Genomic DNA, 16,182 nt, shown 5'->3' on the forward strand with positions numbered 1-16,182 from the left:
ACACCCAGGAGCAGAGAAAGGCCAAGGGCAGCCGCAGGCCGCTGGGCTGCCTGAGGATTCCTCCTCTTCTGCCGGCTGCCCTGCAACTCCTGGCAAAGGCCAGCAGTGTGTGCAGCACTCTGGGCACCGGGGCAGGGAGCCGGGCTGCTCGCCAGGCTGGAGCACAGGGCAGCTCCTTCAGGCCCAGCAATTGTGCCAGGGAAGTGAGGCCAGTGTGAGGCAGGGACAGCTTGGCAGGGCACATCTGCAGGAGCCAGTGCCTCACGCAGCTCTGGGAGGAAGCGCCTGCAATCCTGCAGTTCTGCACTGAGCCAGAGCAAAGGTGTGAGATTGAGACAGAGTAGGAATTTATTTTGAATTAGGTGAAGTGTTTGGAAGAGGTGAGGGGTCTGTGGGGCTAAAGTTGAAAGAAAAGCTGAATTTTAGAGACAATAAAGAGATAGAGAAAGAAAAACAGAAATGACTACAAAGTTAATCTGTTTTAGACTTAGAAATTTTTTTGATAAAGAAGAACTGGTGCTAAATGTCACGCAGAATGAATATGTATGAACTTATTTTGAAACTGCATGCATATGCACTTAGAAGGGAGATAAAAGAAGACCCGAGGTCTTCAGAGGTATGCTTGCCTTTATGGGGACTTGCGTCCAGCGTGCATCGTAATTAAAGCATACCGGGCTTTACAACTTTTACAAAGTTGTGAGGTTTCTTCTTTTCTCTGCAAAACATTCTTGGTGAGCCAGGCAGGAGAAAGAGATACTTTCCGTCTCCATCTCTGCCCCCACAGGGACAGGGGGGGACCGACGGACTCCTAGGCCCGCCCCAAGATTTTCCTGGAGGAGGCTCCGCTCCTCTCGACTTGCCTCCTGCTGGGACAGACAAGGACCTGCTGGCCTGCGGAGGAAGATACAGTATGTACTGAGGGGCCCCTGGGGGAGAGGAAGGAGAGCAAAGGAGTAAACCACCCAGAGATGTCTGGGTTCAGCTGATAGAGCAGCTGTATTAGAGACGGGGTTCATCGTTCGGATAGAGCGGAACCGCCAGCAGCTCTGGGGGTGAGCTGGGTGAACCCGTGTATGCGTGTATTAAGGTTCATTGTTCTGATAGGGTAGAGCTGAACCCGCGTATGTTTTCTTTGTGTGTGTGTGAGTGGTGTCCAGACACTGTGTTGCTGTATGTTGCATTGAGTGATCGGCGCGCTGTATTTGTAATTGTGCAAGTGTATAAAGTGTATGTTGTATAAAAGAGAGTAGATCCATAGTGCTCTACTGCACGGGGGGAGGAAGTCCTACCTGCCGCTGAAGAAGCTGAGTAAACACAGGCCGAGGCAAGCTGTGGGGGCGGGGAGCGCCTGACAGAGAAGACAGAGTAAACTGTAGAAAAGCGTAGGTGAAGACGTTTCTTGAGTAAAAGTAGTAAATTGTAGTGTAAGTTGTGCATACTTTCACCGTCGCTAGACGAACCCGAGGGGTTCCTCTGCCTCAGTGGTTTAGACTTGACCCCTGAGAGTTTGTGAATCCGGTAGATTATTGGATAGATAGGGGAGATGAACAAATTCATTTAAAAAAACTCTACCAGACTTCAGCTAACACTCTTGTAAGTCTAGACTGAGAACAACTTGCCGTAAAAGATTTAGAGCTCCCTGTAATAAATAGAATAGCTTGCCTTTGCGAAAAATTTCAAGTAGCCTTTGGTACATCAAGGGGCTGGCACGCTGCGTAAGTATTATTACAGTGTATAGTTTGTGAGAAACACTGGTATTGCTGTTCTAACAAGCGACAGAGCACGTGCCCCAAGTGTAGATTAGAAGTTTCTGATCAAGCTGATTCAGAGGCTAAGATCTTAAAACTTGTGTGTGGGAAATCGCATCTGATACCTGCCACTTGGAGTGTGTGGGAGGAAGATTGAGAAGCTACTGTGAAGTCCTCTGAAAAGAGGTTTGGGTGGGAGCGAGATAGGGCAAGAAGGAAATAATGAGAACTAACCAGAGCAAAAAAGTTCCACAGGCCAACCCCTTAGGGTGCATCTTAGCCCACTAGAAAGAAGTCACTAGCCGGGGGAGCTCTGAGAATAAAAAAATTCTAATCCAGTATTGCACACACTAATAACCCTTATACAAGTTAGAAGACAGAGCAAAGTGGCCACCCACTGGAACCCTAGACTATAATACTTTACTGCAGTTAATGTTGTTTTTAAGACGAGAAAGTAAATGACATGAGGTCTCGTATGCTGGTAAGTTTTTCTTTTAAGAAATCACCAAGAGTAGCAAAAAGACTGTGAGATTAAATCACCCTCAGACCTACTGGTCTTAGCCCTTGAAAAAGATAACAAGGCAAAGAGAATGCAAATCAAACGCTGTTGTTCAGCATGCAGTATAGGACAACGGTGTATGAGATCAGATAAGGTCTATCGTTCTGAGGAGCAAGAACGAGACACATTTGAGTGAGTGAAAGCTCCTCCACCTCCTCCCCGAGGGGGGGAGGTTAGAGAAGTTGAAGCTGAAACTGAAGATGAAGAGGAAGAGTACTTCCCCAAAAAGGAGGAGGACTCAAGTAGAGAAAGCACATCTACTAGAACCCACCCCACCCGTGGGAGTCCAGTTGCATCTAGAACTAAGAAGCAAGTAGTGCTACAGGCCCCTCTGCGACAGGCAGTGGGACCAGAAGGAGCCAAATTAATGATTAAAGTGCCATTTACCACCCTTGATTTAGAAGCATGAGAAAAGATTGCGAAGAATTATTGTGTTGACCTGATACTCACTGCCAAATGCCTATGATATGTTATCAAACAACACAATCCAGACTGGGCTGACATCCAGCTACTACTAGATGCTTTCACTGAAACAGAGAAACAGCTGATCCTAAAGACAGCAGAGAATTTGGCAGAAGATTACTGTAAAGCCACACAGCTAGATGTGAAAGAAAATTTCCCCCTCCAAGACCCAGAATGAGATCCTAATGTGTCGGCAGAGGTAAAGAAATTAGCAGAGTATCAAGAGTAGATAGCAACAGGAGTAGAAAGAGCTATTCCAAAAACCATAAACTGGTCTGCCTTATATTCCCTTAAGCAGAAGCGTTCTGAGACTCCATCTGAATTTCTAGAGCGTTTAAGGAATACTATGCGTCGTCATACATCATTAGATCTGGAGTCTGAGATAGGGACAAATCAACTAGTTAATACATTTTTAAAGCAGTCTGCTAGAGATATCAGGCGTAAACTTCAGAAAATTCAGAGACCAGATGAGAAGAATCTTGAAGCCTTGTTAGAAGAAGCCTAGAGAGTATTTAGTAACCAAGAAGAAAGATAAAAACAAAGAATGAAAAAGTTAGTGGCAGTAGTACAAGAAGAAAAGCAGAAGAAATACAACCAGAGACCGCCAAGACAAAGACCACCTCAGCTAAGCAAGAACCAGTGTGCAATCTGCAAAAGAATTAGTCACTAGAAAAGCCAATGCCCAGAACGAAGAAGGAGTGACCAACAGATAGCTGCACACGTACAAAACAACTGAAGAGGACCGGAGGATTCTACGCCAGCAGATCCATAACAATGAAGCTAAGAGAAGAAAAGAGTAGGATTTTTAGTTGACACAAGAGCTACATATTCAGTCTTAAATAAAGCTTTAGTACCTGTAGAAAATGATTATGTTGTAGTGCAAAGAGCAACTAGCCAGTCTGAAAGGGCATATTTTTGTAAACCTTTGAAGTATAAATTGAGAAAACAATAGAGTATTCATAAATTCTTGTACATGCCTAATTTGGTGAATTAAGCACTTTTAGGGAGAGATTTATTGGAACAATTACAAGCAACCATTACATTCAAAAATGGGGAAATTACTCTGGAGGTGAATGATCAAAAGTACATGGAGGTATTAAGTTTAACTCTGACAGCTATTGGCATTAAGGAAGAAAGTGATGAAGAAATACTAGGTCAGGTATTTCCTGGGGTATGGGCCTCTGATGTGCCAGGGAGGGTGAAAAATGCCTTCCCCATAGTAATCAAACTCAAGGAGGGGGCGCAACCAGTGAGAATCAAGCAGTACCTCCTAAAGGAAGAGGATAGGAAAGGAATCAGCCCAATAATCGAAAATTTTCTGCAGTTAGAATTACTGAAAGAATGCCAATCTGATTTCAATACTCCAATTTTACCTGTTTGGAAATCTGATGGGTCATACCGGATAGTACAGGATTTGAGGGCTGTCAATAAAATAACAGAAGATCTGTATCCGGTGGTAGCCAATCCATACACTTTATTAACTTGCCTAACACCTGAACTAACCTGGTTTACTGTTTTAGATTTAAAGGATGCCTTCTTTTGCCTCCCCATCCATGAAGCCAGCCAAAAAATCTTTGCATTCAAATGGGAAAGCCCTAAAAGTGGGCACAAAACCCAGCTCACATGGACCAGACTACCCCAAGGCTGGAAAAATTCCCCTACTTTGTTCGGGGAGCAACTTGCAAAGGATCTGGAGTCCTGGGAAGCTCCACAGGAAGAAGGAAGGCTTTTGCAGTATGTGGATGACCTTCTAGTGGCCACTCGGACGAGGGAAGCATGTGTGGCCTGGACGGTAAGCCTTTTGAATTTCCTAGGACTCCAAGGATACAGAGTATCCAAGAAAAAGGCACAGGTAGTGAAACAGAAAGTTATCTACCTGGGGTACGAGGTGAGTGCTGGGCGACGGACTTTAGGGCAGGCTCGCAAGGAAGCCATATGCCAAACCCCAAAACCCCAGACAATAAAAGAGCTCCGAACCTTCTTAGGCATGGCAGGATGGTGCCGGCTGTGGGTTTATAATTATGGACTGCTCATCAGACCCCTCTATGCTCTGATTGCCAATGGAAGCAGAGATCTCCAGTGGACAAAAGAAGCAACACGGGCCTTTCACCAGCTGAAGAATGCTCTCATGTCAGCTCCAGCTCTGGGACTTCCAGATATGAGTAAACCATTCTTCCTATTTTCCCATGAGAAACAGGGAATTGCCCTGGGAATACTGGCTCAGGACTTGGGTCCATACCGGAGGGCAGTTGCTTACCTCTCTAAGCAGCTAGATGCAACAGCCAAAGGATGGCCAGGTTGCCTCAGAGCTGTAGCAGCAGTTGTGCTGAACATTCAAGAGGCACGCAAGTTTACTCTGGGACAAAAATTGACTGTGCTAGTGTCCCACACAGTGTCCGCAGTACTGGAAGTAAAGGGTGGCCACTGGCTTTCACCACAGAGGTTTCTGAAATACCAGGCCATCATGGTAGAGCAAGATGATGTAGAGATCGTGGTGACTAATATTGTCAACCCAGCTTCCTTTCTCAGTGGAAATCAAGGAGAAGCAGTACACCATGATTGCCTGGAGACCATTGAAGCTACCTACTCGAGCCACCCAGACTTAAAGGATACCCCTCTGGATGATGCAGAGACCTGGTTCACTGACAGGAGCAGCTATGTTGCCAATGGGAAGCGACATGCTGGGTATGCAGTGACCATCTGCAGAGAGGTAATGGAGTCTGGACCCTTACCAACAGGTTCCTCCGCGCAGAAGGCTGAGATAATTGCCCTGACCTGTGCCTTGAAAAGGGCAAAAGGGAGGAGAATAAACATCTACACAGACTCGAGGTATGCATTTGGAGTTGTACATGCACATGGGGCCATCTGGAAGGAGAGGGGACTGCTTACCTCACAGGGAAAGAACATCAAACATGCACAAGAGATAATCCAGCTGCTGGAAGCAGTTCAGCTGCCTGAAAAGGTAGCAATTATGCACATTAAGGCACACCAAAATGTGAGCTCAGAATTGGAAGAAGGAAATGAGCTGGTGGATAGAGAGGCAAAAGAAGCAGCAAAAGGTGAGGTAGCTACTGAAGGAGTCCTTATTCCAGATGGACAAATCTCCCTTGAAGGTAAGCCAGAATACAACAAGAGAGATAGGAAATTAATTGAAGATCAAAAAGGGACGTATAACCAAGAAGGGTGGGCTACCATTGAAAAGAAACTGGTAATCCCTTCCCATTTATTGTGGTCACTAGTAAGGGAAGAACACCAGAAAACGCACTGGGGAATAAATGCCCTATACACATACCTGATTGAAAGAATTGTTGCTAGGAATTTATATGCCACTATTACTCAGGTGACCCGACAGTGTGATCTTTGCCTCCAGACTAATCCCAAAAATACCCCCAGACCGAAACTCGGTCAGAGTGGGAGAGGCCATGGGCCTGGACAGCAGTGGCAAATTGACTTTTCAGAACTCACAAGGAAAGGGGGGTATCGGTATTTGCTGGTATTGACAGACACATTTTCAGGGTGGCCGGAAGCGTTCCCCACCAGAACTGTCAAAGCTCGAGAAGTGACCAGAGTATTATTACAAGAAATAATACCGCACTTCGGAGTTCCAGCCACAATATCCTCAGATAGAGGATCACTTTTCATTTCCAAGATAGTGCAACAGATTAGTAGCCACCTGGGCATAGACTGGTGTGAAGGTCCGCCCAAAATGAACGGGTGACGAATGATTTTTGGGTGCAAAAATAACCAACAAGAGGCACAGGGGTTTTGCAGTAACAAATCAACAGTGTACAATTTATTGATTATAACCACAGCTAAATATGCGTTTGGTTAAGGAATCCAGGGAAGAGAAGGGTAAGACAAGGAAAAAGGGAGGAAAGGAGGTCCGGGAATGGGGTATAGCTACCAAAACATGATGTCTTCGGGGTCCCGCCGCCGAAACTCACTGGTACACGTCTTGGGGAGATCTCAAAGGACAGTTGGGCCAAACCCCAATATATATACTGTTCTTGGTTGGGGGAAGGTAACTGAAATTAGGTTTCCATGGAGGGGAGAAGTCCATTGTTTTCATGGCCGAATGCTCACATGTACGTTAAGTTTTCCCCCTCCCTGAGTGTGGAGGGAGTACAGTCCCAGTCTCTGGAAGGAGGTTGCCAGGGGGGTGCCATGGGGGTGCCATGGGGGTGCCATGGGGGTGTCAATAGGGTGCCAGAGGGGTTCTTGGTTCCTTGATGAGGGGATTCGCATCTCTGTTGGTCTGTCACGGTGGTTTAAGACAGGCAAGAGGGGTCTTCTCATGGAGCGGGGGAGGAGCCACCCCAGAGCTCAGTCCAGCCAGCTCAGGAGTTTGGAAGAAAGTCCAGTTCAATTGTCCAGAAAAGGGCAGCATGCCCCCTTCGAGTACAGCATGGCGTGTTCTGCAAGCATCACTTGTGAACACACTAGATAAGCAGGAGACTTTCTTTCCCAACCGGCTTAGCAGCTTTAACCCTTCGGTAGTCTTTTCTCATGACAATTGTGAGGCAAAAAATGAAGGATTTTCGGATGGACTTCTACACGACCCCGTGACTCACGATTGTCTTGAGGAATCTTCATCAGCAGAGCTCTAGAGTGTCTTTGAAACTCGTTGCATGTCGGTAGCATAACCCCGGAAAAGTAGGGATGACAGGAGAGAGGGGATAAAAGGGGAAGAGAAGGAAAAGAAAGAGGGAAAAGGGGAACCAATAAACATAAACATAATTAATATTGATCATCATAACAACTTCACACGTGGTTATTTGTTATAACAATTTCAAAAATTATGATAATTTTAACGATTTCAAAAAATATTTATCAGTTAAAGCAATATCATTTAACAATTTCAAAATGATTAAAACAAATCACAACAAACAAATCATAATATTATCATCGTCTTTTAAAATTATTTTCTAAGAAGTAAAGTAACTTTCTGTAAGTCACACTTGATATTTAAGAAGTTGTTCTAGGGCACATATGCTTGATTCATAGCTGTTTCGTATCAAGTGTTTTGGGGACATCTATTGTATCGAGTACATCAGCTAAGCGGTGTGCATTGACTACAGCTGACAGTCTCTTAAGCTTTTTCATCATTCTCCAATTCAAAATGAATAGGGCTGCTGACAAGATAAAGCCAAGCGTAACTAGGATCAAAAGAACAACAATTGGATGGCACACACTGTTCAGAACACCTGTGGCAGTAGGTGACCACCCAAAGAGAGTATCCCACCACCTATGCTCAGCATCTTGCTTTACCCTCTCCATAACCCGGTGTATTTGTCTCACGTTGTGATGAACAGTCACCAGGGTCTTCTGTCCGCTCTCCTTGATTTTCTCGAGGATGTCCATCAGGTCCTGATGGAGCAATAGTTGTCTCACGAGGGTGAGGTTCATTCCGATAGGAGTGGGCATCAGCTTCTGGATCAGCGTGTAGTTGGATTGCAGTAGGTGGTGAGAAGTAACTGGAGCTTCATAAGAGAAATCGCGTTCTACTATCTTAGTAAAGTTACAAGCACAAAAATTTGAATGATTCTTTGCATCTACCACAACATCTTCTACAAAGACAGAATCACATGTCGTTCTAAAGCATGCACAGCCATTGCCTATGTATATAAGAGCTGTCTGGGTATCCTCATGTGGACGAATCTTGAAATGACAGATATTTTGCTCTACGTCTAAACAAATATTTGATCTATGATTGCATTGCTTTCACAGATGAACTCTTGTTGTTCTCCGACAACACAAGTTTCCAGGTTAACAGTTTGCCATTTGTCATCAACCTGACGGGCCCATCCCCTATGTTCAGTAGGATAGAGAACAGCTCTGTCATGGTTTAATCCTAATGCAATAACAGGGAAGACCAAATGTACAGAGGCATTGCGTATGGTTAGGACAAAAGCAGTGGCTATGTTTGAAATGGGATCATAGGTAAAGTTCACCAGGTTCCACCAGGATTGGAATTCTCTTTCAAATTCAGTGGCACTGTCCCAGATTATTTTCCGAATTTCTGTGGGGAAGGTGCCTTCCTCGCCCTCTCTTCGAATTGCAGCAGAGACAGATTGCATCTACAATTGTGCCTGGATACAGCTGAGGGCTAAGGAAACATTGTTCTGTGTAGCACTAAGTGCATCAATTACCAATTTGTGATCATCCACATTCACTCTTTCCCAATTCGGTAATATGCTTGATAGCAGCCACTGGTGTGTTCGCAAAAGCCAATAAGAATGACTGCAGTAGTTGCTGTAATTTGGTCAAATCTCTAATTGTGACAGCCAATTTATTCAAGTTCAATTAATTTACATGTTATGTATAATATCATCACCTGGTGTTACCATAAGGGGAAGGAAAAACATTATTTCTGTTATTCATCACTAGTGTTATCATGGTTTGTCAGGTCTTCATGTCCCTTGGAGTTCTTCTGAAAAAGTAAACACAACAGACTCTGCCACGAAGAGGCAGAAAAGGTTAGAACAATGGAATTGCCAGAGAGGTTTTGAACAGCAGTGGTACTTCCCCTACAGCAGCAGGGGGTCCACCAAAAACAGGTTGTCCAGGGTAATGCCCTGGGTTCTTGAAATCATCTGCTCCCTGTAGTGAAGGAATTGTGCTTGGAGCTGTCTGGCAAAAAGCAGTGATTTTGGAACACTCATTTACCCCCCATCTATAGTAAGAGGTGTGAGAAGTCCATTTAATCTTTTCACCTTCTGCCCTATCCTGCACACTTTTGACAGTAAAGTGAGAAACATTACCAGATTGAATTTCCTGTGGGTTTAGGAAAATCCCAAACCATCCCTGCATTGCTTTTACAGTATTATCTCCTGTAGCTCTTTTAAAAGCATCAGCCTGGAGCAACCCAAATATAAACATAGCATAGGACTTGGTGTTAATACAGACAAGAAAGTAATTCTGTCCCTCACTTTGGAAAATACTCCAAACAGTTAACAGTTCCCCAACCTGGGCATTGTCCTGTTCCTCTCTGTTAGCAGAAGCGGGGGAGAGAGGAGGGGTTGCTTTAGTCACAGAGGCAGGTTTATTTTGGCTGCTACCCAAGCTCCCAGTTTCTTGGATTGCCCAGTTCTCCTCCACCTCCCTGGGAGCCAAGCCAACCACAAACACCCCTTCCCAGGTAGTGTACCTTTTCTCAGCATCTTTGAAACCATAGGAATAAAACCCAACAGGCTTTGTCAGACCCTCGGGACCCTGCTGCCAAATGTTTACTGAAAGTTGTGAGGAGGCAAATCCCCACTCCACCTGAAAGGGGTCTGTAGGATAGATAGGGTCCAGTGCTTGGTGAGCTGTCACTTCAAGAATCAGCAATTGCAATGTTTCCTTCTGAGAAGAAGTCCAATCCCATTTTATTCTTTTTCTCAGCAAGTCATAAAGGGGAACAAAAGGGTCATTCTGGTTACTAAGAAGTTTATCTGGTCTTTCTATAGGAGACAGAGCTACTATGGTTTTCTGAAGGAGAATTGCTGTAGGTTTAAGTGTTCCCGGAAGCCTTTGAGTTAAAGAGGTCATAATTTCAGGCTTTACAGGTGATTGGATTGGAGATTCAAAACCAGGAATTAATTTCTTTTCATGAATCAATTGCAGGCAGCCAGATTTGTGAATGTTTTCCAGGAGTTGGTCAAGGATACCAACCAAAGGGTCTCTCCTTTCCAAGGGGTTAAGCCCCTCAGCCCAATGAGCTGTGTGCTGATTTGGGGACCATGGGATGCGTCTGTCTGCTGTTGTTAGGAACACCCCATGTCTCCAGCACCCTCCAGCTTCTTGTTCTGACAAAAGAATCTGATCTCTCCCAGTGAGAGACACTTGACAAATGTGTTCTGTTTCAGATTTTTGGGGGCGAAGCCCATACTGCTTTGCAAGTTTTGTTAATTCAGTAGCAGTGTACGGGATTTCTTTAGTGGTTTTGTGCGGGCTAAAATCTTCATTATTGATATAGTTGTATTCTGTTTTAATTAGAGGTTTTATGTTGTTACAGCAGTGTTTCCCGCAATTTTTCATCAGAGTTAATTCTGTTTGAGAACAATTTTGACTAGTGTGAGGAGTTTCTTTCTCCTCTGTTTCTTTTGAGGAATCAGAGTTCTGTGAATTTTTAACATGTTCCTCTCTCAGGGCAGTCCGTAACAAGTTATTTACATTTCTTTCTTCATCCAATTGTTTTTGCAAAACTTCAACTAGGTTTTGGAGGGAGTCTATGATAGCATTTTCCTCACTTTTTCGCTTAAAGCGAGTTTCTATGGCTGCTGTGAGACAGGCACCCAAGACTGAGCAGAGGACGGTTTTATTTTTGCCCAGTTTAAATTTTGTTTCATGTTGCAAAGAAGATATTCTATCAATAACATTTTCTAAGTTAAGCCAATTGCAGTTTGCCCATTCTTCTCCCCTCGGAGAAGGTGTGGCGTTGTATTTAGCAAGCAGAGCATAAAATTCAGCTTTACCTTTTGCACTGAAGTTTTTAGTCATTTTGTGAGGGGACCAAAGTTACACCAGGGAGTTAACTTAAGTTACACAAATCACACAGCCTTTCCACTGTCCCCTTGCTTCCCTGGGTAGTTGAAGAGACAGAATCAGTCTGGGAGGCCCTGTGAGGTTGCTTCAAATTTGTCTCTTCCTTCCCAGACAGTACAGATACGCACTCACATGAACACAGGCACACACAAATGTTTTCTTTGTGAGGGGACCAGAACCTAGAACAGGGAAAAAGCCACTCAGCCTTCGCTGGGCCACCCCTCGCTCCCTGTGTAGGTGAAGTGACAATATCTGTCTAAAAGGCACTGCTTAATTACTTCAAGTCTGCCCCTTCCCTTTTAGACAGTCCAGGTACACAAAATACAGCAGTAAAAAACAGTTAACAGGTTCAAATTCACCTCAAAAACAACAGTAACAGGTTCAGATTCAATTCAAATACAACAACAACAACAACGGTATCAGTATCAGTATCAATATCAGTAACAGCATCAATATCAGGATCAGGAGAAGTATCAGTGTCAGTGTCCGTGCCGGTAAAATCAGTAACAGAAATGACAGTAACAATTTCCCCTGCTTTTGCACCGAAAAATCTTTTGTGTCAATTCCGGAGCCTGTGTGCTCAATCGAGCATGAGATTTGGCTTTGGCGTGTGTAGTTTGTGAGAGGTTACAAACTACACAAAACCTGCAAAATCTCACTGGCTGCTGGAATCCTTGTCCGTGACGCCAATTATGTGAAGGTCCGCCCGAAATAAACGGGTGACGAATGATTTTTGGGTGCAAAAATAACCAACAAGAGGCACAGGGGTTTTGCAGTAACAAATCAACAAGGTGCAATTTATTGATTATAACCACAGCTAAATATGCATTTGGTTAAGGGATCCGGGGAAGAGAAGGGTAAGACAAGGAAAAAAAAAGGGAGGAAAGAAGGTCAGGGAATGGGGTATAGCTACCAAGACGTGATGTCTTCGGGGTCCCGCCACCGAAACTCGCTGGTACACGTCTTGGGGAGATCTCAAAGGACAGTCGGGCTGAACCCCAATATATATACTCTTCTTGGTTGGGGGAAGGTAACTGAAATTCCATTGTTTTCATGGCCGAATGCTTCCCAGTCTCTGGGAGGAGGTTGCCAGGGGGGTGCCATGGGGGTGCCAAAGGGGTGCCAGAGGGGTTCTTGGTTCCTTGATGAGGGGATTCGCATCTCTGTTGGTCTGTCACGGTGGTTTAAGACAGACAAGAGGGGTCTTCTTATGGAGCGGAGGGGAACCACCCTCAGCTCAGTCCAGCCAGGTCAAGAGTTTGGAAGAAAGTCCAGTTCAATTGTCCAGAAAAGGGCAGCATGCCCCCTTCGAGTACAGCACGGCGTGTTCTGCAAACATCACTTGTGAACACACTAGATAAGCAGGAGACTTTCTTTCCCAACCGGCTCAGCACTTTTAACTCTTCGGTAGTCTTTTCTCATGACAATTGTGAGGCAAAAAATGAAGGATTTTCGGATGGACTTCTACAGCATGGCCTGCGCTGGCCAGGCCTGACTGTGCCAAAGGCAGAGCTCAGCTGCCCTTGGGGGCTGCAGGAACAGTCCTGAGCCCAAAGAGCCTCCATGGCTGTGCTGGAGACCAAGGCTGCAGGAGGGAAATGCAGGGCTGCTGCAGGATGGGGAGGGCATTGAATTCCAGCACACACCTCAGCTCTCTGATGATCCCGACACCATGCTGGGCTCTGTTTCAGACTGGAGCAGAGCAGATGATGATGGGTCAAGAGCCCTGCAGGGCCATCAGGGACCTGCAACTTACAAGGTGCTCTGTTCTCCCTCAAGTGCTCTCTGAGAGATCCAATCCCAGCTGGGCATCTCAGGGCACAAGTGGCACTGGCTGTTCATGGGCACATAACTGATGTCAGCCTGGATAGGGGCACAGCTTTTATTACCTGTTAGTTTCATAATATACAAGCAAATCTTTATTATCTGGGTCATTTAAGTACTGTTAAGAAATGGCACAGTTTTCCCATCTGGAACAGGAATTTCCTGGAGGTGTACAGATGGCAGGAGGAAAAATACTGATCTTGCCTTCTACTGGTGTGACCAATATTTTGTCTATTACTTCCTCTCCATTTTTCTTCAGGTGTTTTCAGCTCTTCTGTTGAAATGGCCATGTCTAAGCACATCTCTTCTATTACAGCAGGTGGATCTATGTACTTCTACTGCTCTCTGTTTTCCTCCTCTAGATGCTCTCTGGTCATTCAAGTGCCTCTCAATGACTGGCTTCATGCTTTGAGCTGGATGAAATTGCTCAATATTTCTGAAGTTCAAATAAATATATAATAAATATCATCTTAATTGTGTTTTTATCTATCACAGAATTACCTTATGTCTTTGTCTAAAACTGTTCCTGTACAGAAATCTCTTGGGGATGGTGGACATGTCAGATACCGCTGGGACATCACAGAGAGCTGAGGAAAGAGCTGTGGTGGTTATTAAACTGTTCAAATACTTAATTTGTGTTTGTTTGCAAGAAACCTTTCTGTTCCTCTGAGTGTCACCAGTCCCTGACACCAAAGGACACAAACCTGCTGAGTTGTGGCTCCCACTGCAGGGGCACTTGGACCTTGGCTCTGCACAGGAGAGCTCTTCATCTCCTTTCCCTCGTTTCCTCCCCCTGGGCATGGAGGGAGCTCCTGACTTCAGTGTGTGACTCATGTGTGCAACGAGCAAATCTGGGCAGAATCAGGGCAGGAAGGGTTTGGGGGGACCTTGGGATCTGTGCTGGGCACAGAAGGTGTTTTCCATTGCTCTGAGACTGTCTGCTGTAGAATGTGGATTTAATACCCAGCAGAGGAATGACTTTTGCATTTGATGGAGCTGTGGCTTGCCTTGGCTTTGTTGGCTGACAATAAATGAACATCCCTCTGTGTCTCAGGCAGCTCCTTCTCCAAGGAAAGCAGGTGGGAGTTGGAGCCAAGGAGCTGAAAGCTGCAGGTGCAGCCTGGGCTGGAGGGAGCTCAGATTTGCACAAGGCTGCTCTGAGTGCCAGGGCTTGGATGGGGGAAATGGTGGGGTGGGGGTATGGACAGAGTCTGATTGATTGTCAGCCATGAAGGGTCTTGATTTTCATATCTATTCAAACTGAATGAGGAACTACTTGGATTCACTGTCAATAAGAGACTGCACAGACTGATTTGTGAACAGGAAATGTCCCAAACAGGACCTTAAAAATCTTTTCTCACTGTCTTTTTAAATATAAGGCATTCACTTAGAACACACTACTGAAATCTATCAAATTAACCACAAACATTTGAACACTTAAATCAAATCAACACTTAAATCAAACTCCAGAGGCTTGGGTTCTTAAGGTGTTCTGAATGTTAATGATCTATGGGACACTGAATTCCTGCACTGAAGAGCTGAAGGCTGAACAAGCCTCTGGAGCAGGAAAATTCAACCGCAGCCTCCAAGGTGCTGAGGATGTCAGCAGCCCCCACTGAGGCCATCCCTGCCCAGAGACCGTGGGGGAATGGGCAGACAAGGAGAGTGTCCCTGGGGCTGGGGCAGCACAACTCAGAGGCACCAGCGGCTCCAGCTGGAAAATGGAGTGTGGAATGTGGCTGGGGAAGCCCTGCCTGGGCTGTGCCAAGCAGGACAGACAAGCCCTGCTCCCATCCACTAAAAAACAACTCTCTCAATGAGATATTTAAAAGAAATTACAATTGTTTGTGTACTCTGAGATGGACTCTCGTGAGAAATACCAACAAGATATTCTCAGGAGCTTAAAACAACAAATCAGCCTTTACTGACAACTTTAGAAAATCAGACAAGCTTTGCCAAAAGATTTATTATGACAGTGTAGTGGTTTTTAGTTTGTTAATTTAAGATTTTTCTAACCTTGAGATTTTTTAATTAATTTATTGATGAGCGTTCTGGGTTTTAGTTTCAGTTAATTATTTATCAATTTACTTTTATTACTTTTTAAAACTCTTCTATGTCAAACTATGGCAGATATTTGATCAACAAAAAACACTTCTCAAAAGCATTGACTTGGCCCATTCAACTTCACACTCTAAGCCTGATTAACTTAATGTTAATCAAAATTTGCATGAGCACAGAAACAGAAGAAGAAGACATAGAATGAGAAAGACCAAAAAGATACTGAGAAGCACACAGACAGCTGCCACCTCCTGGATTCCAGCACTGTTCAAATGGAAATTCCAAGAGGAGGTGGGATCAAGATGTGTGCTTGCCTTGTCATCAGCCTAAAATACCCCTTGATCTTGCTGGGCCCTTCCCCCAGGTGGGTCTTGGGGTCATTTGGTCCCTCAGGAGCTGGGCTGGGGCTGCAGAGGTGGCTGTGGAGCATTGCCTCTGCTGTGCCAGGGACTGGCAGACACTGCTGGGCTGGGATAGAGGCTCTGGGGGGATTGGGGTCACAGGGCAGGGCAGTGCTGGGGTTCCAGGGCAGGGCAAGGCTGGACCTGCCCCTTCCTCCCCCACACACTAAAAGTTTCAAGCCAAAAAATCTTCTCCAGTCTGCCACAGTAAGGCAATGTTGGACGTGAAATCCCTATTCTGGTCATGGGCACCTGGCCGAGAAGGACAGCTCTTTTCCATAGGAAGGAAAGCACAGAATCTTGCCAAGTGTTTTGCAAGATGAGAGGTGACCCTCATGAAACCACTGCCAGCCAGACTTTTCCTGGCAATATTCCTATGGGAACAATCCCTGGATATAAGGAAATTTGGAGGTGAAACTGCAATTCTGGCATACGTGCCTGGAGCAGCATGTCAGATCTTTTCCATAGGAAGGAAAGCACGGAGCACCACTGTTTCAATAGTGGATGAGACCCTCAACATGCCAAGGTCAGCCTGACCTCTTGGGCGGTCAAACCAGCCAGACCTGCACTGTATTCCTTTGTTTTTATGGGGCCCTGAAGTGCC

General features: G+C 45.2%; 1 long non-coding RNA gene across 1 annotated transcript; it reads left to right on the forward strand.

Annotated features, from left to right (window-relative positions):
* Positions 1-780: 780 nt before the first annotated feature.
* On the forward strand, positions 781-13,593 carry LOC134433474 (uncharacterized). The gene is made up of 2 exons (XR_010031560.1): positions 781-908; positions 13,436-13,593. It is a non-coding gene; the product is annotated as an uncharacterized LOC134433474 (long non-coding RNA).
* Positions 13,594-16,182: the final 2,589 nt, after the last annotated feature.

Source organism: Melospiza melodia, unplaced genomic scaffold, assembly GCF_035770615.1.
Source record: "Melospiza melodia melodia isolate bMelMel2 unplaced genomic scaffold, bMelMel2.pri scaffold_18, whole genome shotgun sequence".
In the NCBI taxonomy this organism is placed as follows: Eukaryota; Metazoa; Chordata; class Aves; order Passeriformes; family Passerellidae; genus Melospiza; species Melospiza melodia.